At 42.1% G+C, this 26803-nt stretch overlaps 1 protein-coding gene and 1 pseudogene across 1 annotated transcript in view; both read left to right on the top strand.

Moving 5' to 3' along the window:
* The window catches only part of Nqo2 (N-ribosyldihydronicotinamide:quinone dehydrogenase 2), a 102227-nt gene that overhangs the window by 40774 nt on the left and 34650 nt on the right, over positions 1–26803 (top strand). The window lies entirely within an intron of this gene.
* LOC138827719 (F-box only protein 34-like) lies at positions 4869–7754 on the top strand (annotated as a pseudogene).

Here is a 26803-nt window from a genome sequence, read left to right as displayed (position 1 = left end):
TACAATGGACAAGGGTCTCATATCTAAAATATACTTAGAACTCAAAAAAATAAACCCCCCAACAACAAATCCTCAAAGAAACAACTGCCTAATTAATAAGACTTTAAGAGAGACTTCTCTGAAGAGGAAATAAGAATGGCCAATAGACACATGAAAAAAATGCTCAACTTCTCTAGCCATAATAGACAGCCTTAAAAGTAGTATCTGTTTTGGGGGCTGGGAATGTGGCTTAGTGGTAGAGTGCTTGCCTAGCATGCATGAAGCCCTGGGTTTAATTTTTCAGTACCACATAAACAGAAAAAGCTGGACGTGGCGCTGTGGCTCAAGTGGTAGAGTACTAACCTTGAGCAAAAGAAGCTCTGGGACAGGGCTCAGGCCCTGAGTTCAAGCCCCAGGACTGGTACATACACAAACATACGTATATGTGTATGCGTGTATATATGTATACATATATATATATATATATATATATATATATATATATATATATATATATATATCAGTTTTGGAAACCTCAGACAGCTTTCTGCCTGCTCAATCCTTGCCCTTGGACAAGTTTTCTCAGTAATTGAGTCATCTTAAATTAGGGACATTAAGGCAGGAGAACATTTGCGGGGCAGGGTAGAGGGCAGATTCCAAAGTGAACTAAGAGCCTAGAGCTAAGAATAAGCTATCATAAGCATCCTACTGCTAAATAACTTGAAATTCTCACCTCTCTTCATTATGCAGAAGCAGCTACTCATAGTTTTAACCTTACATCCACAAATCTTGAGTAAATATTGAAAGAAAAATATCCTGTATAATTCATCCTTAAACAAAAAGGAGACCTCAGTAAAGGGGAATAAATACCTTCTAAAGATGAGCTTTAGTAACCTGGTGCCAATGGCTCTTGCCTGTGTAATCCCAGCTACTTCGTGGAGACCTGAGGATTACAGTTGGAAGCCAGTCTGCAGGAAAGTTCATGAGACTCCAATTAATCACCAAAAAAAGCTGGAAGTAGAGCTGAACTCAAGCCCCAGTATGGGTGGTGGGGTGGGAAATAGGTTTTTCTGCTCTAAAGAAACATCTTCTAGCCAGGTAGGTGGCTCATACCACTAGCTACTCAGGAGACTGAGATGTGATTATTAGGGTTCAAAGTCAGCCCAGGAAGCAAAGTACATCTCTAACCACCAAAACTCTAGTGGCTCAAGTGGTAGAGTACTAGCCTTAAGCAAAAAAAAAAAAAAAAAAAAAAAAAAGCTTGGGGACAATGTTCAGGCCCTGAGTTCAAGCCACAGGACAGGCACCAAAAAGAAAAGGGAGCTGGGGGGAAAGGAGAGAAAAAGAAAAAAGAAACATCTTCTAAAAGGAAGTACTTGGCAAATTCTTAAGCATCAATTCCTTATGTCAATTGAGGAGACTTGGTATTTGGAAGCTTCAAATTTATTAAATCCAAGACCTTAGACCCAATGAGAAGAGAGTTGTCACAGCAAATGAGTAATGCCAGACGCTGAAAGGAAGGTGCATGTGATCTAACAGCTGAAAACTGACTTGAGACTTATAGTGGCATTCCACAAAGGATTGAGTACACATTACATTTCTGCATGTATGTATAATTCTAATTCTGCCTTTCTTACCAAAATAGCATCCTATTTTTTATCCTTGCTGCCATATGCTTTGCTTCCTGCTTTAATAAAACTTCCTGCTGGGTGACAGTGGCTCATGCCTATAATCCTCCCTATGCAGGAGGCTGAGATCTGAGAATCTCCTTGGTAGAAATGTCCATGAGACTCTTATCGCCAATAAACTACTCAGAAAAAGCTGTGCTCAAGTGGTAGAGCACAACAAGGCTCAGGGATAGTGCCCAGGCCCTGAGTTCAAGCCCCAGGATCAGCAAAAATAAAAATAAAACTTCCATAAACTCCATACCTACCCACCTTCATGTTTTAATTCCTTTTTGTGATGTCACCAGTTCAGTGGGCATCAGTGTCATGAACATGCTCCTCCCCCCCACCCCCACTGCCACAAGCTAAGTGCCCTGAGTTGAGGTTCATGCCCTCTGGGAACCTGTCTGGGTTTGACTCTGCCCCAGTTCCAGGGGAGTGGTGGCTCCCATAACATTTGATTGTGGCTCATATGGGAATTTGAATGATTCCAGTGACACATGGGCTATGTTGCCACTTGAGGCAGGTACTTCTTGCTTGCAGAGGCTAATCTGGCATTATGTAGCACTTAATGTATCCCTGGCTCCTCTAGTAGATGGCTGGAGCAAACCAGCCTCTACCTCAGTTTTAATTTTGGAGGTAATGAGACTCTTATTCTCTACAATACTTTCCACCCCAATTTTATTAGCTGCAAACTTATTCTCCCTTTGCAAAAATAAAAATCCCCTTCACAAAATAAGTCTTCTTTTGCAAAATTAATCAGTGTATGTACAAATTATGTGTCTGTCTGTAGGTATGTATGTATAATTCTAATTCTGCCCTTCTTACCAAATAGAATTCTATTTTTTATCCATAGTTCTACAACATACTTTTTTCATTAATATGTTTTTGTATATCCCTCTGATTTAGTACATAGATATCTTCAGCATTCTTTTTCTTGGCTGCACAGTATTCCTTTGTGTGCCATTTAGACTGATTTCTATCTTACTTACAAATAATGCCACCATGGATAACTCCTCAAATTGTAGTGCACATTCAAATCATCCAGACATGGTGTCAGTTTAGTAGCTCCTGAGGTTGAGCATTTCTAGTAAGTTTCCCTGTGCCTCATTGGGCTGGCCCATAGACCACATTATAGTAGCAAGAACTTACTGTGAATTATTTGTATTCATGAAGAAATATCAATAATCCAAGTTCCTAGGATTCTAGAAAGGGGATTGCCATGTCAAAAGAGAACTACACATATTTTTTGTTAATTGTTATCAAATTCCCCTCAGTAGAGGTTGTATTATTTTGTCCTTGACAAAGGTTCAGTGCCTAGTCAAATAATCACACCTCTGAATCTTGATCCAGGCCCATTTATGCACGTACTTGGAAAATCCAGGGCTTTCTTATTATTATTATTATCTTTAAGTAGCTGTACAAAGGAATTTCAATTCAAATTACCAGTTTATGAGTACAATGCATCTTGATCAATGTCACCACTTCCCTCATTCTTCCCATCTCTCCCAACCACACCCGCTTCCTCAATCTTCCCAGCTCCATTTTCATGTATATTGCAATTGCATTCTCCCCCTTCTCTCCATTCATCTGCACGCCCTTTCAACCTCACTCTCTCCATACACACACCTTAAGTGCCAGCATTCTGATCTTCATTATTTAGACTATAAGCTATTTGTTCAGAGGAGTAACACCATTAGAATTCTCCCCTGTATAAACCATATTCAGTTAATACATTTATGTACATGTGCATATAACCCTGTATATATTCACATATATATTTATAAATTAGATTTAAAGCCAGAAGCCCATGGCTCATGCTTGTAATCCTAGTTAGTCAGGAGGCTGAGATCTGAGGATCGTGGTTCAAAGCCAGCCCAGGCAGTAAAAGCAGTGAGACTCCAGTAAACCACCCAGAAAACCAGAAGTGGCACAGTGGCTCAAGTGGTAGAGTGCTAGTTTGAGCTGAAGAGCTGAGGGACAGTATTCAGGCCCAGAGTTCAAGCCCCATGACTAACAAAAAAAAATTAGATCAAACTTATACATATGGGAGAAAATATGTATTCCTTGTCTTTCTGAGACTGACTTACAATTTTTTACAGGATCATCCATTTCTTTGCAAATGATGTAATATTATTCTTCCTGATGGATGAGTAAAATTCATCTATCTATCTATATATATATCTATATATATACATACAATATGATATATATATGTACATAAAATGGGGTGCATTTCTTGATCCATTTGTCCATTGAAGGGGATCTTGGCTCATTACTTAACTTGGCTGTGGTGACTAGTACAAAAGTGAACATGGTTGTACAAGTGGCTTTACATGTCCCAGTAGGTAATCTTTTGGGATAATTGAAAGCTTTCATTTGTAAGAGGTTTTTGTTTTGTTTTGCTTACTTGTTTTTAGACAGGGCCTCACTATGTATCCTCAGCTGCCTTTAAACTTCCAATCCTACATCTTCCACCACACCAGTGCTGGGATTACAGGCATGAACCAGCATGCTGTACTATAAAATGCAGTTTTAATAAGACTCTTGTTGGTTTAGCCAGAAATTCCCCATCCTAGATACCTTATCACTCTCATTATCTGATTAAGTTCCTTATTTCCCAATATTTCCTGATGATGTTGGTCACCCTGGCTTGTCTTCAGCAATTATCCAGAAATCTAATCCTGGATTTCACAGAAAACCACTTAGCCCCAGTGTTTCATCTTCGTTATTTTCCATCCATCATCCCACACACTGCTCCTTGGCTATAAATCCCTTATTGTTTATGCTGTAATGACATCAAGTCCAATCTCTCTCCCATGCAATAGTGCCTAATACCTGTTTCAAAGATCCTTGCTAATGTTTTATTTACTCTGCTTAAGAAATATTGAAGTGGTGCTGTGGCTCAAGTGGTAGAGCGCTAGCCTTGAGCTGAAGAGCTGAGGGACAGCACCCAGGCCGAGTTCAAACACCATGACCAACCAAAAAAAAAAAAACCATACACACACACACACACACACACACACACACACAGGGAAAGGGGTAGGGGAGGCAGAAGGGGTGGGGCGATGGGAAGGGATAAAAAGGGGAAACAAAGGAGGAGGCAACAATGCTTGATAAGAAATGTACTCATTATCTTGCCCATGTAATTGTAACCCCTCTGTATGGTATTTTCACAAATATTATTGAGGGATAGAGGCAAGGCTTATGTGGGAGTTACTAGCCATGAGCAAGCCGGCCAAGTAAGTCCAATGGTACTGGCAAAAGAAAGTAAGTATCATGGAATAATTTTTGTTTTTTGTTTTATTTTTTATGCTGATATTGGGAATCAAACTCAGAACTTCTTGCTCTTGCTTAGCTTTTTTGCTCAAGGCTGGCTCTCTGCCACTTAAGCCTTACCTCCACTTCTGGCTTTTTGCTGCTTGAGTTTATCAAGTTTTTCTCCCCCAGCCAACTCCTAACCAAGATCCTCAGATCTCAGCATCCTGTGTAGCTAGGATTACAGGCTGAGCCACCAGCACCTGGCAATAAATAATTTTAGTTTTAACATCTCATCAGCTATATTCCCAGTTTTACTAATGTGGTTAATGGTAAAGTTACTGCCAAACCTTGGAATGATACCTACCTGATAGAGGAACACTATCCTCGGTGTTCTAGTTAACTAGAACATTAATGTTTCTTCTTTTTGGTATTGTTATTTCATAATAAGGTGGGTATTGTGTTAGGTTTTTGTTTGTTTGTGTGTGTGTGTGCTGAACCCAAGTCCTCATACATACTAAGTAGACGGTGTAACATTGATGTATTTTCCAATCTGATTTTTATTATGAGTGGTCCTAACTTTTATTTCTAAAATTTATTTTCATTGTTTTCCCAGTAGTGTTTTTTTTTGTTTTTTTTTTTCTTTTTTGGCAGGTGTTAAACTCAGAATGTTAAGATTCCTTGGCAATCTTGGGTAGTCTTTGTGCATTATACAAATGGTTGCCCTCCTTGAGCAAAGAGCCAGTGCCCTACCAGCTAGCTGTGCAAAAACTACAATTCTCCTGTCCTTTTGTGCTTTTCTGACCAATCCAGAGATGTGCACCCAACTCCTGAGCCCTTCTCTTCCACAGGAGCTTGGGAAGACCCCACTGAAAGAGGAAATCCTGGGTGAGCCACAGAGGGAATTCAAGTCCATGTCCTTGACATGGTAGCCAGGCTGGAGTCTGAGTGCCTGAAATGGCAGAGCCAGCATGAGCCTGGGAGCCTGTCTCAGAATAATAGCTTCTGTCAAAATGTCAACAGTGTGTTGCATGCAAATGGCACTCAGGCTGGAAAAATCACACAAGGCACCTTGGTGATTCACATTCAGGTGAATCCTGTGCAGTCTTTGGATTGTGGATCCTCAAGAGCTACCCATTCTCCTTTTGGAGACCCAGCCTGGGATGATGCTCCTCAGGGCTGTCCCACATTGCCAGCAGGTGTGAATTTCTATCTGGACAATGCAGAATTAGAACCAGCTCAGCAAACTTCGATGAAAACCAGAAACAGGTATGCTATGGAAGTGACAGATGAACTTGATGGATTACCTTTTTCTTCTCATACCTGTCTCCAAGCCACTGAACTTCCCACAGATGCTGTGAGTGTATAAGTAGAGAGGAGAGAGCTTATGCCCCTTACTAGCCAAAATCCTGAGCAGAGAATTAAAAGAAGCTTTGTGCATTAGCAGCACTATGTCCAAGGTAGAGAAAGACCAGCCTACTCTTTTCAGCACCCATGAAGAGCCACCTCCAGGGATGTTGTGGGGTTGTTGCCACCTGGTCAGCACAGTTAGACTATTCATGGATGAATGAAAGCACAGCACAAAAATTCTCAGAGGCCCAGCAGTTTGAAGATGCTGTTGATAGTGCCAGGGAATCTGATCTGAAAGATAAATCAGTGAAATCCTTCAAACCAGCAGTTTCTGAGGGGGAAAATACAGTACTAATGCTTGAGGCATCGAGTCAGAAGAAGCAGATGTCTCATGACTTTCTAAAGACCAGGTTTAAAATCCAGCAGCTCCTGGAGCCTCAGCAGTACATGGCATATCTGCTAGTTACAGTAAAAATATTCAAGTTACTTTCCACCTGGAGTTTAGCAGCCCTTAAGTGTACCTGATGCTTTTTGAAGTTTATCATTGAATACTATAACAGCAGGCCAGCCAGTTCTCACTGGGTTCAAGATCCAAGCTATAGGGAAGATTCTTGCATGCAATACAAGAAAAATAGGTTAAATGGAATGTGTCTCTGTGCCAGTGGCATCCCAAGCCCTATTGCCAGGCCTTGCCCTATGGTTGTACTGCCATCTTAGGATTCTTAGAGCTGAAAGCTAGAGTTTCACAATAATCCCTAGGTTCCTGCCTGCCAATCTTTAATAAACAATCCATAAGAAAGCAAGAGGGAGTGAAACTAGAGAGGAATTCCAAAGTCTATGTGAGAGCAATGTAAAGGCCAAAAAATGGAAAATGGAAAATGCTTAAACTGTTCAGGTGAGTGTTGCCTCTCAGTGCTCAGTTGAGGGGACTCTACTCCATCAGGACTGCCAAACTGTTACCAGCTGTACAAGAAAACTGGTCTCATAGTTTTACAGTAGAGCCTCACACTTGACCCAAGGTGGGATCCTACAGCTCGGCTCCCTCAGCTGTGACTAAGTTATGCCTGTTTCCTATCAAATCCATCCCCAAAGGATGAAGACTTAACATGGTCAAGGATGTTCTGAGGAACTCACTCCAGGCTATCTCCAAGCAGGGACTCTGGAAATGTTTTCATTTGAAGTAAGCGAAAAGGAAATCCAAGCCATTGGATGCAAAGAAAAAAAAGACAGGCAGCTTACCTTAGACCTTGTATGCTTGGTCCTGTGAGACTGATGTTTATGGTTGAAGATGGATTTCATACCCTGTAGTCTTTACAGTGTATATAATGATTGTGTTTTCCTAGGATTATGAGCCCCTTTATCTTTAGATGAGAGCATTGGCCCTCTGTAAATAATGTGATTAAATTCTAGCTGTATCTGATAGACAAATGACAGGCATAATCACAATGCAGCTAGGCTAGTTGTAGGCTAGCTGTAATTACGTTTTCTATTGTTTCACCTAAAAATTTGTGCATCCTGTATAAAATATAAATGTTTTCCAAATAAATGATGGATTTTCCTGCATCATAGGTGAGTGTTTCTGAGAAGAAGCTCTGAGTAGTTAAGAGGTTAACCTATTCAAAAGATACTAAATAATGGTTTAATGGAACAATCTTAAAATCAACACAGAGAACAAGCCTTTGTTATATTTTAGTGAAGGAGAGAATATTACTATTATTAGGAAAGATCAAGCAGAGGGAAGGAGAGAAAAAAGGCAGAGACCTCAACAAACCAGAACATGTTTTAATCATTGCTGCAGAGGGACTCCATGTAACACCAAGCAAGATTGAAAAAACAAGGACGGGGGGGTGGGGCAGTCGATTTTTATACATTCAAAGGTGAGATCTTCTTTGGGATTCTTTGACCTGTCCTTTTGAGGATTTATGGTGCAAACTGTCCTGTTTAGGATTTTATGAGAGGAGTAGCCTACCTGAACTTTCAAGTAAGGCTGGTGCTGCACTTTCAGATAAGGCCAGGGGTGCAGTTTTCTTGAGAACCAGAAGGGGTCGCTGGGGGAGAGTGGTCGGTGGGTCATGGGAGCAAAATAGAGTCATGAGAACAAAGCAGATTCCCATTAATTATACAGCCAGATTAGAACACCTTTGTCTACTTTATTCTTTCTGTCTGGTTACACAAGGGTTTGTTTTTAACTTCAATAAAAATATTCAACTTAAACTGAGGGGAAAAAAGATTGTTAGGCAAGTTCTCTACCACTTGAGCTATACCCCTACTTTTTCAAGGTACTAGGACTTGAATTCAGGGCTTAGTGATCACTAGGCAAACAGCCTGCCATTTGAGCTATGCCTCCAGGCTGTTTCGCTTTGGCTATTTTTGAGATAGGTTCTTACATTTTTTTTCCAGGCCAGCCTGGCCTGTGATCCTCTTATGCTTTCTGCCATAGCTGGAATGGTAAGTGTATAGCACTAGTGCATATTTCTGGTATGGTAAACTTTCAGACCTGGCCTTACACCATGATTCTCTCAATCTTAGCCTCCTGAGTAGCCAGGATTACAGATGTGAGCTGCTGTACCTGTCTTATTTCCAGTCCTTTTGCTTTTAGTTTGATTTTCAGATAGGGGTCTCCCACTTTTTCTCTGGCTTGCCTCAGACCTCCATCCTTCTACCTCTGCTTTCCATCTAGCTGGGATTACAGGTGTCCCCTGCCAGTCAGCCATTCTTTATGGTTAATATCTCTTTATAGGCAAGAATAATTCATCCTTTGTGATATAAGGCATGAATATCATCCCCTAGTTTGTGATGGTGCTTCTGGTGGGTTTGGAATATAATTATTTAATATAGTCAAAGTTAGTAATTTTTCTCTTTATCATTTATCAATTTTAAACCATGGCTTAGAAAGGCTTTCTCTAGATTTTAGAGTTCACCACTGCTTTCTTCCAATATTATAATATATTGAATATTATATTATTTTGATTACTTCTTATATTCAAATCACTGGCTCATTTAGAGTTTATTCTGATGTCTGAAAACTACAGATCTGATTTGAGCTCATTTCCAAATGAGTTTCTAGTTGTTCTAGCTCTGATTATTCAAGGATCATATTTTCCCAGATGGCTGCATATTCCACCATTACTGCATACTTCAAGTACATATTGCCAGTATACCTGAGTCTGTTTCTGGGCTTTCTATCTGGTCCCATTGCTCACATTCTTCAATTATAAGTTTAAAGATATGGTTTAATATCTTGTAGGGCTAGTCTCCCACATTACTGTTCTGTTTCAGGTTTTCCTGGCTATCCTTGTGATCCTGAAAAGTGGATCCATTTCTTCATTTCTTGGGTCCCAAAGAATGAGTCCATAGGCACAGAGGAAGGGTTAAAATGGCAGTGATTTATTAAAAGGAAGGTAAGTAGAGCTCCTGCTAAATAGAATGGATTTCAAAAGAGGACACTGTATGGGGGACATTGTGAGGGGTTAATAAAGTGTCTCTAAGAGAGAGAGATGTAACTCTAAAAATCACTGAATGGCCTGTGGTCCCTATCAGTCCCTCACTCCAATTAGAGGCTCTAAGAAGCCTGATCTCTATGCATCTTTAGCCCCTCTGACTGGGTGCCCATTCCAGTATACTCCTTTAGGTTCCAATTAGCCCATTGTTCACATTCAAGTCTTCCTGTGGCAATGGGCCATAATGTGATGCTCAAGGGGCAATAGTCATAACTGCTCAAGGCCATGGTGATGTGATGTCTAGAGGCCTGCAGCATATAGGATTGCTCAAGGCCATGGTAAAGGAAGCAGAACTTCTGCAGGAGGGGAGACTTTGCCCTGATTACCATCCAGCTTTTTCTATTCTCACTTGCTTTTTTCCTATACAAATTTAAAACTCAACTTAGCTCTAAAAACACAAAATGAAAAGGAATCTTTTTGGTATAGCAATTAGAATCATATTAAGGCACAACAGACAGATGAGGAGACTGGGAAACTTATTTTTTAACAAATCCCAAAAAGGCTAAATCTAGGAAGCAACTTAAAAGAACAGTTAAGCTTCCCTCCCACCATACCTACTGCTGAATTGTAGATTAAATGACATAGGAGAGACAAAAATCTTCCTTTTGCTTTGAAATGATAGATCTCTGGAACTCTAAATGAATAGGTATAGGCAGAAAGAATAAAAAGCAGTTTTGGCAAAAGGAAGTTCTAATGAGATTACCTGGGTTTGGGGTGGGCCTCACTCATCTTGAGCACTTAAAACCAGGGTTCAAGGATTAGGATTGGTAAGACTGACATGACCACATGTTCCAGTTTAAAAAGTATGAAAGCTACAGATAATGTTGTAAGTTATCTTAGTCCTGAGAAACAGAGAAGCTACATTTTGAGAGGCTGAACCCAGGAATTTTCATTGGAAGGCTGGTAAGTGCACATATACTCTCATCACAAAGACCTGCAGCCCCTCAAATACACTTAACATTGTCAGGAAACTGAGCCATGCAAGCAGGAGATGAAAGAACAGAAAAACAATACCAACAAACTAAATCAGCTCCAATGGAGAGCTGAAGTGCGTCACCATGGTGACCAGAGGAGAACCAGGAGAGAGGAGACATAGCACACAAGGCATGGCATAATGATATCTGAGCTAATGGGGACTAGGGTCAGGGTCAGAGGACAGGGTCACAGGAAACTCAAGAGTGAGTTGGAAGCACAGGACTGACAGGTCTAGTAACCTATCATCCAGGTCCCTACCCCTGCCTCTAGGAATTCAGGCTCACCCATCACCTGGGAGGTAGGACTTCACCTTCCTCCACCAAGAAGGCAAAATGGCCCCAGTTAAACCAAGCATCCCACTTCAATAGTAGCTGCCATTTTGAGTTTTTAACTCTCTTTGTGGAGAGCAGGAAATGTTTCCTTTTCTATTTCTTTCTATTTTAAATACATCTTTAAATATGTAGCTTGAAAGTCTCCTTGTATGTGAGACAGCCTGACATGGTTTTTTTTATGAGTAGATCCAAAGGACCTGAGATTGTCTATGGAAATTCAAAACATAAAAAAAGCTCTCATCTTTGATGATAAAAATAGGCAAATGTGAGGCAGAAGTTGAATCATACAAAATATTAAAAAAGCAGTTAGCTTTGGGATATTCTGTCACTAAATCTTTATTTCACAAAATCTGTTAGCCATGACAGAAGCTTTCTCCTCTTCCAGACTAGCCATCTGAGGAGGACAACAGAGGAGAATAGGAAAGAGAATCTGTGGTCCAGACATTCTATTCCATGGCAACAGCTGATTTCCTCAGCCTTCTCAGTAACTCAAATATGGTCCCAAGATTGAAAACATAGATGTTATGTGGTTGGCGATTAGAGCTTCTTGTCTGTCCAGACTTCCTAGACTTGTCCAACATGATGTTAATCTCTTCATTTTACTTTAACGCTCTTTACTAACAATTTTTCCCATTAAATGTTGCTTTGAAGATAGGCTGTTTCCCATCATGTCACCATTCCCAGTGATGAATCAAACTAGAACTATCAAGTTGGGAAGGCCAGTGTTAGAAGAGGGATATACATGGCAAAGGTTAATGCTTTAGCTGATTTGTGGTTAGTCATTAAAATATGGAGAGGATGCAGGAACAATGCAACTTGAAGAGAGAAAAAACAAAAAGCAAAACAACCTTTTAGTTCATTAGGATGAATGGCTTCAATGAAAGTGGCAGAGATCTATAGTGAGCAAGTAAAGGATGCATTTCCTCTTCTCTGAGGGAGTGGTGGCCCCTTTTCCCAGAAGTAAAGTGTTTGGAAGGCTCAGGACTCTGTATTTTCTACTCAAAGAAGGCTTCAGAACAACATTGAAAGATCTGCTCATTAGCTCCTCTGCCTCTTAACAGCCAGATATTCCCAGGCACCCATGGGATCCAAGGCTTCTCTGCATTTCCTCTTTAAGGACAATTAGCAAGGACCCTAAACACCAGCCTTTACTGCTCGTAAGGCAGACAGAAGTTCACATCCATTCCTCACTCGTGAAATTTCTAGAGAGTTCAGCTTCCCATTCATTTCAATGGCAATGCAAAGAACTTGTTGTATTCCTTCAAGTAGCTTAGAGAGTCAGAAGGTGCCCCTTTGCTCCGTCTTTGCAGTGTATGCTTGGCTCAGTTCCTCTCACAAGACTTTTAGGAGCAGGCAATTCCTGTCCAAGAAACAAAAGCAAACTATCCATGCTCAGGAGATTTGGATGGATACTGGTAAAATAATCAAGAGGAAACATTAAAACAAAACAAGTGGTGTCTATAAAGAATTCTATAGGAGATGATACATGTATTTGCTTTATCTATGTTGTGGTTTGACTATAAGCATGAATTAGAAAGATTTGTGCATTGCAGGTGAATTCATTCTAGCTGATGAATTCAATCACAGTGGTGATTATATTATCGGGACTCTGATATAACCAATGGATTAATCCTTTGATAGATTCATAGTATGTCATTGTTGGGAGATGTTAACAGTAGGAAGTAAAGCCTATTTGGAGAAAGGTCACAAGGATAGATTGGGAGGACATATCTTTGAAGGGAATTGTTGCTAACTGCAACCCAAAGCATCATGAGAGGATACTGGAGCCGAAGAAGTGAGAAAAACACATAGAGAATAGAGCGACAGCAGGGCCCAAGGGATCCAAGGCTCATTGGCTCTTGCACCCTGAGTTCCTCTAAACTAGCTTATTTATTAGGTTTAGTACTGGGAAGGTTACTATGGGAACACGGAATAAACAAAATATCTATACTGTCATTACAGGGACAAACAGAGTTTATGTGAATAACTGGCTCCCTTACTGGTTTGAGAGTGAAGCCTGCATTCTAGGCATAATTCAAACATGTTTCCCACTTTATCTAGCTTCCAAGGTTTAGCTCTCAGCCCTTCCAGCACTAAGGAAGGAGGGGGCATTCAGCCTCGTAACCCTCTCTGGAGCTGTCTGTTTTAACCTTTCCACGGCCAGTTCTCAGCATTCCACATACTGTCGAGGCGGCATTACAACCTCTCAAGCCTTTTCCAGGTTTCACAGCTCAGCTTCAGAGTTCCCTATAGGATATATCTTTTCATGTGTGGTGGTGTCCTGGGGCTTGTACACAGTGCCTGGGTACCATCTCTGAGCTTTTTGCTCAAGGCTGGGGCTCTACCACTTGAGTCACAGCTCCACTTCCAGATTTTTAGTGGTTAATTGGTGGTAAAAGTCTTACAGACTTTCCTGGGGCTGGCTTTGGACTGTGATCCTCAGATCTTAGACTCCTGACTAGCTAGGATTACAGATATGAACCATTGGGACCTGATCTTTGCCCCAGCCCTTCCTGTTACTTCTCTCTGCTTCCTAGTTACCATGCGGTGAGCAGCTTTTCTCAGTCATGTCCTTCCACTATGATGTTCTCTTGTCAATGGCCTAGAAGCAATGGAGTCAGCTGACTATGGACTGAAAACCTCTGGAACTGTGAATCAAATTAAATATTTCCTTGTTTTAATTGTTTCAGATATTTTTCACAGGGGCAAAAAGTCTGACCAACACAATCAAGGATTCTATCAACTTACCCTATATCAGACTAAAAATGTCATCAGTTTGCAGAGTTGTACATCCAGAAATTGACTTGTTCTTTTGTTTCTGTGTTCTTCATGTTTGAGAATAACTATATGACACCACCCAGGGAACAGTAGAATAAAACCAAGGCTCAAGATATAGGCACTAAATGGAAGGTTGTATATGTTTTGGGGGGGAGGGGGGAGGATACTTGTCCCAGCAGAGTTGATATAGTAAGATGGTTCTCTGACTGATGACAAAACAAACCATCATTTCAGAAGCCTGCTGGGAAAAGGGAACATGGAAAAGAGGATTGAGAAGGAGAAAAAAATAGAAATGGAACAATAGATACCTCAATCAACAGAGGTACAGAGAAGAAGAGAAAGGCTAGAACTAAAGGAGACCAGGCTGGGTGTGCAGCTCAGAGGTGCAGTGAATGCAGTGCAATGGGGTCCAGAGTTCTATACTCAGCACCTCAAAGGAGAAGGAGAAGAAAGGGAAGGGAAAATAAGGAAGAGGATGGAGAAGAGTGGGAGGAGAAGGGGAGGAAGAAAAGGAGAAGGAGGAGGAGGATGGAGTAGAAGGAAGAGGAGGAGAAGGAAGAGGAATAGGGGAAATATCACAATGAAAGCCCTCTTGTATAACTAATATATACTAATAAATTACTAATTTTGGAGGCCCTACAATGAGCAACATATTATCAGTCTCCTACTGTAGGTGACATATGTTCCCTGTGGGGCAGGTGATAATGGGACTTTCAAGGACTTGAAGGCCAGTTTTTGTTGGAATACAGACACTCATCAGAGCTGCACAAGTTTCTAATGGGTGATGTTTGCATGCAGACACTGAAGGTCATGCCAATGGCTGCCATATTCTGTACATGCATCCCATGAACTCATGAAGACAGATCTCACCTTTGCAGCCATGACTACTTCATCTGCTCCCAAGTATTCAGCATTTCCCCACTCATTAGCCCACCCAGCTTCTTTAGCTCACAAATACCAGTAAATCCTATCCTCAGGTTGTCAGCCACCCACATTCAGCCATATTGCTGATCAATTCCATCTTTTCAAAACTGGTAGTCTAAGTGTCCCTCAAATCGTGCAATAGGCAGAATGGGCCTGGTTCAGGAACATCTTCTGACTCTTTTCCCACATCAAGAGAAGCCCCTCTTCTTAACTGCTCTGAAATTACTGGGTACCCTATTTCAAAATGTAGAGCAAATGTAGAGCCAGGTGAGCAGGTGTCCATTGTGTTGGGACCAGGACTGAACCTGAGCAGCCTTTCTGAGGAAGGAAGCTAGGGCAATTATATTAGCAACTCCAGGATACCTTCAAATGCCAAGTTAGAGACCAGGTCAGAGGAGGTCTCCTGGCCACAACAGTGAAACTCCTGACACTGTTTTTTTTTAAGTGTGTGTGTGGGGAGCTATTAAGACTAGGGATCCAGGATTAGAAGGCTAATTTTATTTAGTTTGTGACCAGTGCTCCTCTAGACCTTGCCATTCTAGCACTGGGCAGGGGCAGGGGGCGGGGAAGATGGGAAGGGGAATGTTCTGGAGACAGGAACTGAAATTGGAACTTGCCTGACAGCCAGCTGCCAGCTGGTGTTCCAGAAAGGTGCCTTCCTGTTCCAACTTAACCTCCCCCTAGAAAGAATTCCCTTAAACTTATTTGGCTTTCACACCAAGGGTAAGAGGTTTAATTCCAAAATGTCAGCTTGGGTATTATAGAGGAGAAGCAGAAAGGGGCACAAGATAGTCATGGTGATTATTCCTCTTTGGTGAATTGAAGTCAAAATAGAATATTTTCTCCCCCCCCCCCCCCACTCCTTGTTCTCACTTGCTCACTCTGTGTGTGTGTGTGTGTGTGTGTGCACGCGCGCGCGCGCGCCGGGAATGGGGCTCAAACTCAAGACTTTGAACTCTCATTTGATCTTTTCCCTCAAGGCTGGCATTCTACCACTTGAGCTATACCTATACTTTGACTTTTTGCTAGTTAATTGGAGCTAAGAGTCTCCAAAACTTTTTGCCTGGGCTGATTTCCAACCTCAACCCTCAGATCTCAGCCTCCAGAATAGCTTAACAGGTATGAGCCACTGGATCTCAGCTTCATTTTCATTAATTTTTTAAAATATTTTATTTTCTTATAGAGATGCTGTACAGAGAGGTTACAGTTACATGAGTGAGGTAATGGATACAATTCTTGTCAAACATTATTACCTTCTCCTTTGTTTTTCTCCTACTATCCCTTCCCTCCCCTACCTCCCCCACTCCTCCTCTCCATCCCCCCTTAACAGCCACCCATCCCTCCACCTCCACCCCTGCGAACTTGTAAAGTTCATTTCCAACTTAGTGTCTGGTGAGTATCATTGTTACAATGGGTCATCCTGTGTCCTTGTTTCCATTTTCATTGCTTTTAAACAAAGGTAGCCAGTGACCTTTCTTGGTCCCTACTTGACTATAACCATATAACTGCCACTAGGTATTTTTTTGATTTGGGTTTTTTTTTTCAGTTGTGGGGCTTGAACTCAGGGCCTGGGCACTGTCCCTGAGCAATTTTGCTCAAGGCTAGCACTCTTCCGTTTTGAGTCACAGTTCCACTTCTGGTCTAACACTCTACCACTTTGGCCATAGCTCTACTTCTGGTCTTTAAGTGGTTAATTGGAGATATGAGTCTCACAGGGGGCTGGGAAGGTGACTTAGTGGTGGGGTGCTTTCCTAGCATGTATGAAGCCCTGGGTTCTATTCCTCAGTACCACATACACAGAAAAGGTTGGAAGTAGCATTGTGGCTCAAGTGGTAGAGTGCTAGCCTTGAGTAAAAGAAGCTTAGGGACAGTGCCCGTGACTGAGGTCAAGCCCCAGGACTGGCAAAAAAAAGAGTCTCACAGGGACTTTTCTGCCCAGGCTGGCTTCAAATCATGATCCTTAGATTTCAGCCTCCTGAGTAGCTAGGATCACAGGCATGAACCACCAGCATCCAGCCCACCAGGCATTTTTTAAAAATACAGATGTTTATTTATCTCATGGTATTGGAAGCTGGGAAGTCCAAGGCCAATGGACATTTGGTGAAGGTCTTCTTACTTCTGCAAAGCACTCTGCAGAGGCCTAACAAGGAATCACGTGTTGAGAGGGGTACATATAAGAGACAGAGACAAACTGATTTTTATATCTGACTCACAATTGAGACAACCCACTATGGATTTGTCCATCAGTCCACTAATCCAGAGCCCTCATGACCTAGTCACTTTTTAAGGGTCTCACCTAGTCCCACCTTTTACTTACTTTTTTCAGTGTTGGTACTGGGGCTTGCACATACAGCCTGAGTGCTGTCCATTAGCTTTCTTTCTTTTCCTTTTTCTTTTACTCCAGGACAGCATATTCTACCATTGGAGCAACAGTTCAACCAGTGGCTTTTTGATGATTATTTGGAGATAAGCACTTCATGGTCTTTTCTTCCCTAGGCTAAATGAGAACCTTGAATCTCACATCTCAACCTCCTGAGTAGCTAAGATTACAGGTGTGAGGGACCAGTGACTGGCTCTAGTCCCAGCTCTTAATACCTCACACTGGGCATTGACTTTCAACATGAACTTTGGTTGGATAGCACTAGTCTATCCTGAAGGAGAGAACTCCAACATCTTACAAGGAATGTGTCTGTTTGCAGAGCCCAAAGCACAAAGTAACTAGGGTATAGGTAGAAGGGATGTATGATAAGCAGCGAGTCCAGTCACTCACTACAGCCATCATCTCTGATTCCCCTGTCTGTAACCATCCCCCCAATACTTGCATAGACTTTTCTGTTTCCCGGGACTGCAGCACTTCCAATACACCATGAGATCTTCAAGGCTATGTAGGAAGTCCTTATCTTGAAAGTTATTCAGATAACCTAATGGGCAAAGTTCTTCCAATCCTTGGATAACTTGATATTTGCTTAATTGATTTTAATGATTTTATTATATCAACTCTTATCATTGGGGAAGTAAAACCAACCCCTGGGTGGAGGATGACTAATAGTTTTTTTCATTCTACATACTTTATTGAGCATTCACTATAGGCCATGAGCTATACTAGGACCCATAGATAGGAAAAGAGAAGATACAATACTCAGCCCTAGATACCAATCCAATAAGCAAACAAGTGAGATATAATGTGATAACAGTGCTGAGTACAAAGGGCAAAAACAAGTGGAAGTAAGCATATAAGTCTGTCTAAGGGTGTGAGAAAGGTGTTACAGAGATCCTAACACTGAGAACTAGAGAATATCAATGAGCTGACCAGGTCACACACAGGAGGAATGTATTCCAACCCAGGATACTGGGAAAGCTGCAACTATACTTACGTTTGGAAATATGTAGCTTACCATCACTTTGCCATGTAATAAGAGGCAGTTTAGACTACACACCTATGAAGGTTTGTAATTGAATGCAGTAAGCTCACATCTTGGTGAGTGTAAATCTGATACAAGCATGGCCAAGACATAAAGGGGTGGAGAAGTATGTATTGTCCACAGCAGGGAAGGAGAAAAGAAAGCATGAGTATTTTACTCTTGGAACCCATGTATAGTGGTGCAAGAAAGCTCTTTAGGGGGTGAGCTCATTCCTGAGCATGCTCAGTTTAAGACCATAATTAAAGAATATGGTAGACACATTTGAGGGCATGCCAGCTCAGGGACACTGAGTGCATGTTTGGAAGGTTAAAGTTGGCCAGCCATGCCTGGCTCACAACTGTGATCCTAGTTACTCAGGAGGCTGCAATCTGAGGATCACAATTCAAAGTTCGACTGGGCAGACAAATCCACAAGATCTTATCTCCACTTAACCAGCAAAATGTTAAAAGTGGAGATGTGGCTCAGGTGGTAGACTGCTAGCCTTGAGTGAAAAAGCTGAGCAAGAACACAAGGTCTTGAGTTCATCCTGGTACCAGCACACACAAAAAGAACAAAAAACAAAAAAATGAAAAGAAAAGAAAAGGACATCTGTCTTGAAAGGAACATCCAATGAAATCCAGCCCGTTTATAGCAATGTCCAAGGGCCACAGACATTGATGCCACAGTGATCCAAACTTACTTAACTAACCAGATTTGGTATTCCTGGTCCAATCAACAATATCAAAACACTGTAACAACAAGGATAACAGCAGGGGCTCAGAATAAAACAAAGTTCTTATCTCAAGGGATGTTGAACAAAACCCCTACCCTGTCTTGTTACCATGAATACCCCTGAGTGACATCAGGCTAGCTCAGCAAATCTTCCTCTGAGTGCCAGGCTTATACAATGCTTTTTGCTTGTGATTTGTCCAGAATTTTTTTTTCTTGCAGTCAAAGATTTGGGGAAAAACCCTGAGTGAAAGATGCCTGGCTTTCAAGGGGATCTCCACAGACCTTTACCATATACCTATTAACAAACAAACAAAAAAACAACGATCAGGCTTGAGGAAAGAAAGGTAAGGCTGGTAAACACCAGCCCAGTGCCCTGGAAGCCAGAAAGCACTACCTAAGCCTCCCCAGCCAGGGTTGGGGACTCTAGCAAGGGTCTCTAAGTGCTGCCCACCCCTATGATGTCCTTTCTTTCCATTATGTCTCTGGGGTCAGCTGTATACTAGTGCCCAGTCCTGCAGCGCCTCCTGCAGGATCCTCAGCCCCAGGAAAGACCTGGGAAGATGCAGCTGCTGGGGAGCTGTAGAGGGCTGGGCTGGACACCAGGCTGAGGTGAGTGGCTATGACTCAGGAATGTACCTAGTGGTTCCTGGGACTAAGGCCTGGGGGGGACCAAGCTGGGGGCGCTGAGACTGGCCATGAAGGGGGCAGAAGAGAAGGATCATTTGGGATGATCGCCTGAAATGCAGGTGAGTGATGCCTGCTACACTGTAGGGCAATCCATGGGCTAGCTTTTACCCCTGGGCTTTTATTTGTTTATACATATGTATTTATATTAAGATTAATGTTTCTGTTTCCTTTATGTATTTGTTTTCACATTATGTTTGGATGGTTGGTTCGTTCGTTTTATGTGTGCCTGGAACTAGGGCTTGAACTCAAGGCTTCTCACTCTTAATATAACTTTTTTTGGGGGGGGGGGTCCGGTCATGGGGCCTGAACTCGGGGCCTGGGCGCTGTCCCTCAGCTCTTCAGCTCAAGGCTAGCGCTCTACCACTTGAGCCACAGTGCCACTTCTGGCTTTTTTCTTTTTGCTTATGTGGTGCTGAGGAATCAAACCTAGGGCTTTATGCATACAAGGCAAGCACTCTACCACTGAGCCACCTTCCCAGCCCTTAATATAACTTTTTAAGTCACTCACTCTACCACTTGAGCCACATCTCCACATCCGAGCTTTGGGCATAAGAATTTCTTTTTTTCCTTTGTGTTTTTTTTTTAAATCCAAGACTAGGACTTGAACTTGTACCTGATGCTCTACCAACTGAGTCACACTCCCAATCCTATGGCATAGGAGTCTCATGGACTTTTCTGCCCAGGCTGGCTAAGAATCTTGATCCTCAGATCTCAGCCTCCTAAGTAGCTAAGATTACAGAGGTGAGCCACCAGTGCCCTTTTTATTTCCTTCACTGAACCTCTGTTTTGTGTTTGTTGTTGGTTTGTTCTGGTTCCACTAAAAGGTAGCTTTCAGGAGAATATAGCCAGTGCTTGGGGATCCTAGATTCCACAGTACCTAAGCAGCCCAGCCCTGAGGCCCAGGAGCTGGAGCTCTAGAAAAAGCAGGACTGGTTCTCATAGGAAGAAGCCTTTGTGTCCCCTACATGCAAATACATCACTTCTGACCTGCTCACCCACCCCCTTCAGATCACTACCCAGTACACTTGCCCATAGATAGACCCATTGAATGCACACCAAGTCACACTAAGACTGGGTGGTTTATCCACTCTACTTTCTGATGTCCATCACTCCACTTCATTAAGTATTTGAGATCTTTCTTCCACTTTAGAACTTTTACAGCAGTTTCCAAATATAAAAGAATAAATATCCTGCCGGGCGCTGGTGGCTCACGCCTGTAATCCTAGCTACTCAGGAGGCTGAGATCTGAGGATCGCGGTTCAAAGCCAGCCCGGGCAGGAGAGACCGTGAGACTCCTATCTCCAATAAACCACCAGAAAACCGGAAGTGGCGCTGTAGCTCAAGTGGTAGAGCGCTCGCCTTGAGCTGAAGAGCTGAGGGACAGCACTCAGGCCCAGAGTTCAAGCCCCATGACCGACAAAAAAAAAAAAAAAAAAAAAAGAATAAATATCCTAGCTACTCGGGAGGCTAAAATCAGAGGACTGAGGATGGAAGCCAGCCAGGGCAGGAAAGTCCATGAGATTTTTATCTACAATTAACCAGAAGTGGAGCTGTGGCTCAGGTGGCAGAGCACCAGCCCCGACTGGAGAACCTATGGGATGGCATCCTGGCCCTCAGTTCAAGTCCCAGTACCAGTATACACAGAGAGAGAGAGAGAGAGAGAGAGAGAGAGAGAGAGAGAGAGAGAGAGAGAGAGAGAGAGAGAGAGAGAGAGAGAGAGAGAGAGAGAGAGATAATATTCTTCTGTCACTTGAGAGACTTCTAGACCCCAAGAACTATATGTATTATGACAGGTCTGTGATGATGTGTGTCAGTGGTGTGACTTTGCCAACTCACGAACCTGCACTGTAAAAGAAAGCTTGTGTGTTTCACAGGTACAGAATCAACTTCCCTACATACATTTGCTTTACAGTCACCATGATCTTCAGTCTCCTAAGTCCTGTCATGTGATCCAAAAACCTTTTCTACACACAAGCAAGGATATAGAAACTGACAAGTAGCAAATATTGAGCACATAGGGAAAATAAACATTGCAAAGAAATGTTGTAAATTGCATAGAAAACAACTTAGGCATGAAAATTATTTAGAGGCACAGCCTGGCAAAGTCTTGCAGACTTAATAGAAATTGGGCTGATAAATAATTAAGATGATATTGACAAGGCTACTTTGCCTGAAAATTTTTTCACTTGATTTCTTTATGTTAGAAGGTGGATTCATGATCTATATTAAATATAAACAGTTAAGGAAATGTTGTGTCCAAGTAGGTAGGTCCAGCCAGAGGAAAAACTAGAATCACCTGAAGATTAATGTATCTACACAACTTTGTGACTGACAAAGAGAAGTTCTGTCTATTGTCTAGATGGCTCTTGCTGGTCCCACCCATACTAAAGGTGCTAATACTTTACCTCACCTCTCTGAAGAATAACAGCACAATAATTAATAATGCTATCAGTTGCAAAGTTTTCAAAGAAACAAGAATATATGATGCATTGAAAGAAACTAAATAAATTGATAGAAATTGTCCCCAACAAAGCTCAGACAGATTTACCAAAGAGTTTAAAACACATGCATTCAATATGCTCAAAGAAGCAGGCACTGGTGGCTCATACCTGTAATCCTAGCTACTTAGGAGACTGATATCTGAGGATCACAGTTCTAAGCCAGCCCAGGCAAGAAAGTTCATGAGACTCTTAGCTCCAGTTAAGCTCCCAAAAAAAGCCATAAGTGGAACTGTGGATCAAGTAATAGAGTGTAAGCCTTGAGTAAAAAAGCTAAGGGATAGTGCCCAGGCTCTGAGTTCAAATCTCAGTACTGACACAACAAACAAAAACAGAACACATACGTTGGGCCCCAGTGGCTTACATGTGGTACCCTAACTACTTGGGAGGCTGAGAATATGAGGTTCATAGATTTGAGGCTCCCCTCCCCACTCCATAGTTAGGGGAATTGGATATGCATACATTGTCATCTCAAGCTGCAGAAGAGATTGAGATTGGGAGGACAGCAGATTCAGGCCATCCTTGGAAAGAAAAGTCTTCAAGGCTCTGTCTCCATGGAAGGGAAGCTGGACGTGGTTATGCACAACTATGACCCCGGCAATGACAGGCAACAACCTGTAGCAGGCAGATTGCAGCTCAAGTGCATGTCCAGGTGGGAAAGGAAAACCCTATTGTAAAAATAACGAGGGCTGATAGCATGGTTCAGAGGTATTGAGTCAGCTTAGCAAGCTTGAGGTCCTGAGTTCAGATGCCCACGATCACCAATAAGAAAGAATAAAAACCCAGGTGAATGAAAAAATATAAATGTGCTGGTTCACATTCCTAAATTATTTATCCATAGAAAGGAATGAAGTCCTGATATTTACCATAACACAGATGAAGCTTGCCAAACATGAGTTCTTTTCTAATGATGTGCTAGCTTTCTATCACTGTGATAAAACATCTGAGATAAAGAAAGAAAGGTTTGTTTGGCTTACAGCTCCAGAGGGGGCAGTCCATGGATGATTGGCTTTGTTGCTTTGGGGCCCGTGCTGAGGCAGTGCATTATAGCAATACATAATCAAGAGCAGAGGCTGCTGACTTCATGGTGGCAAGTAAGCAAAGACAGAGAAAAGAGGGGGCCAGAGTCCCTATATCTCCTTTAAGGCCACCCACACACACACCATGACCTAATTTCTTCTGCCAGTCCACACCTCCTACAGGTTCTATCACCTCCAACCAAGGCCTTCAAAACATAAGCTTTGGGAGTCATTCAATGTCCAAAGCAGAAAAAAAGATGAACGGATTTTGTTAAGGCTGATGAGAAAGTTTTGCACAATAACCATTGTCTACTATTGTGTGTATAATGAATGCCACTGAACATGCCCTCTTCAAATGGTTAAAATGGCAAATCTCTCTCACACACACACAGTCACATACATAAACACACACACACAAACACACACATACAAACACATGAACAAAGAACATCTTATTAGGAAGAATCAGCTTCCCAAAGGAAAGAAGACATTGTTGACAGAAGAGAAAAGACAGTAATAAAATATAATTAAAGAAAACCAAAAGGATCTACGTTTTTAGGAGATAGCTTCATTAGCTTGGTTAGCCTCAAGGAAGCCCCATGATGTGCTATTTTGTTTGGAAATAAAATACATGAAGGTGAGAAGAACAGCACTAACCTGGTTTACCTGCCTCCTTGCCTAACGTGCATAATCATCATCTTAGATTTCTTCAAAGCTAAAAAGCAAATACAAATTGGGAATCTTCTAGATTCCCAAGGATATTTGTCCTTGGTGCTATTTTGTCTCCCTTTGATAGCATAACCTCTTCAAATTCAGAATATAAATATGCTCATGTCCTGTTTGAAATAATTGCAACAAGACAAGTTTGGGAGGAAATTCTGTTATTTCCTACTTGAGCAGTCCTATTGACTGTCATAACCATTGTTCCAGAGACCCAGGTTATAAACTAGTCTGCTTGCTCAATTTATGCCTGAGATTCCTCATTTCTGCCACAAGGAGGGGATGTTGTACTGCAGTTGAGTATGATCACGAATGAGACCAGAAGCTCCAGGCACCTGCTGCTGTACTCCAAAGACTTCACTCAAGATTGGAGGGGTGGGGAGGGGGAAGGGGGAGAGGGGGAGGATTGGAGGGGTGGGGAGGGGGGAGGGGGAGAGGGGGGGGAAAGATAGGAAGGAATGGGAAGGCAACAATTCTTGATAAGAAATGTATTCATTATCTTGCCCATGTAATTGTAACCCCTCTGTATGGTATTTTCACAATAAAAAATCTTTTTTTATTTTAATTTTAATTTTTTGTGAACATACTGTACAGAGGGGTTACAATTACATGGGCAAGATAATGAGTACATTTCTTATCAAGCATTGCAGCCTCCTCCTTTGTTTACCCTTCACATCCCTTCCCCGCCTCCCCCTGCCCCCCTACCCCCCCACCCCCCCACCCCCGGCACCAAAGTTGTAAAGTTCCTTTTCAACATGACAACTTGTACTTCTCATAGTTGCAACGGGTCCACCTGTATCCTTAAACGACTTGTTTTCCCCATCTCCTCCACAAATTATACTGACATCAAATATAGTGAAAGCAGGGGTTATACTGTGGGGGAGGGACATACCAAGCAGCAAAGAAATAATCTTATAAATGCGTTAGAAACAAAAGTATGAAAGAAAAAACATTTAAATACATATCTAAGGGTTCATTTTCCTAACATCACATTATCTGACCTTTTCTGCTTGACTCATACATATACTAGATATTGCAAATAAGGGAAACCATGGGACCTATGTTTCTTTGGGCTTGGCTTACTTCACTTAATATAATTTTTTCCAAGCCTTTCCATTTCCTAACAAATGGGGAAATGTCATTCTTTCTGATGGAGGCATAGAATTCCATTGTGTATATATACCACATTTTCTTGATCCATTCATCTACTGAAGGGCATCTGGCTTGGTTCCATATCTTAGCTATGGTAAATAATGCTGCAATAAACATAGTTGTGCTGGTAGCTTTAGTGTGGTCTTGTTTGTAAACATTTGGGTAAATGCCCAAAAGTGGGATTGCTAGGTCATAGGGGAGCTCTATGTGAAGTCTTTTCAGGCACCTCCATACTGCTTTCCAAAGTGGTTGAACAAGTTTACACTCCCACCAACAATGAAGTAAGGTTCCCTTCTGTCCACATCCCCTCCAGCATCTGTTGTTGTTAGAGTTCTTGATTATAGCCATTCTAACTGGGGTGAGGTAGAATCTCAATGTTGTTTTGATTTGCATTTCTTTTATGGCTAGGGAGGTTGAGCATTTCTTCATGTGTCTATTGGCCATCCTTCTTTCTTATTCAGAGAAGTTTCTCTTCAAGTCTTTAGCCACTTATTTATTGGGCAGTTGTTTCTTTGAGGATTTGTTGTTGGGGGATTTAATTTTTTGAGTTCCAAGTATATTTTAGATATGAGACCCTTGTCTGTTGTATGGCTAGTGAAGATCTTCTCCCAATCCGTGGGCTTTCTATTGATCTTGCTATGTCCTTTGCCATGCAGAAGCTCTGCAACTTCATGCAATCCTATTTGTCCAACCTTTCTTTGATTTGTTGTGTTTCCAGGTCTCTATTAAGAAAATTTCGGCCTGAGCCAAGGAGACGTAGGGTTTCTCTTATTCCATCCTGTAATGTAACCCCTCTGTATGGTATTTTCACAATAAAAAAATCTTAAAAAAATAAATAAATAAAAGATTTGGGATCACAAGAGGAAGTGGTCCTGTTCTCTGGTGGGAGCTCAGGTATGTGAGGGTTTTTACTTTTTGTCAGTCGTGGGGCTTGAACACTTGGCTGGGCACTGTCCCTCAGCTCTTCAGCTCAAGATTAGTGCTCTACCACTTGAGCCACAGCACCACTTCCAATTTTCTGGTGGTTAATCAGAGATCAGTCTCACAGACTTTCTTGCCCGAGCTGGCTTCCAACCATAATCCTCAGATCTCAGCCTCCTCCTGTAATCCTCAGATTACAGGCATGAGCCACTGGCGCCCAGCTGTGAAGGTTCTTAAAGTGCTGTCATACTCCTACCTCTGCCCACAGGAAGAGCAACATCAGCAGGCAGACTAGTTCCAACCCAGAGATTGGTGAGGTGTCACTTTGACTAAAAGCCAACACACACACACACACACACAAATTTACCCAAAATTAAGCCCTGGACCAGAGTTCCAAAACTATAGGAATGGGAGTGGTAAGTGGGCTAGGGAATATTCCTCTACAATCACCAAACCCCTGAAATCTTGTTGGCCAAATCTAGAGCCCAGGGTCTGGGACTAGCCAATAGTTCTGCTGTGTCTCTCTCAAGGCTATGTAACCAACTAGGGAGTAGAATATCCAGATGGGTCCAAACATGAACAGAGAGAACTGGAAGGAGGATGGGAGAGATACAGGCACTGTATCTCTGGATGTGGATCCTTCTGGTGAGCTTAGGCTCCTCATCTAGTAGCTTGGACATGAGATGCTCTTTGTAGGCCAGGATGTCTCCAGACCACTGTCAACTTTTCACAGAGCCAAATTTCTGGTACAACTTGTTAAGTGAAGTCATTGCTGATGAGCATCATACCAGCCTCAAACTCCTTGATGGCATCTGCCAGTGTGCCACTAGCTTCCATAACCAAGTAATTTGTGGGCTTGCCCAAGAACAGCACAGGAGAGGTTTTTCCAGGCCAGTCAGGACATACATACCTG

Source organism: Dipodomys merriami, unplaced genomic scaffold, assembly GCF_024711535.1.
Source record: "Dipodomys merriami isolate MVZ:Mamm:240054 unplaced genomic scaffold, mDipMer1.0.p SCAF_16, whole genome shotgun sequence".
NCBI lineage: Eukaryota > Metazoa > Chordata > Mammalia > Rodentia > Heteromyidae > Dipodomys > Dipodomys merriami.
Note: the sequence above shows the minus strand (reverse complement) of the source record. Positions and strands in the feature narration are given on the sequence as shown.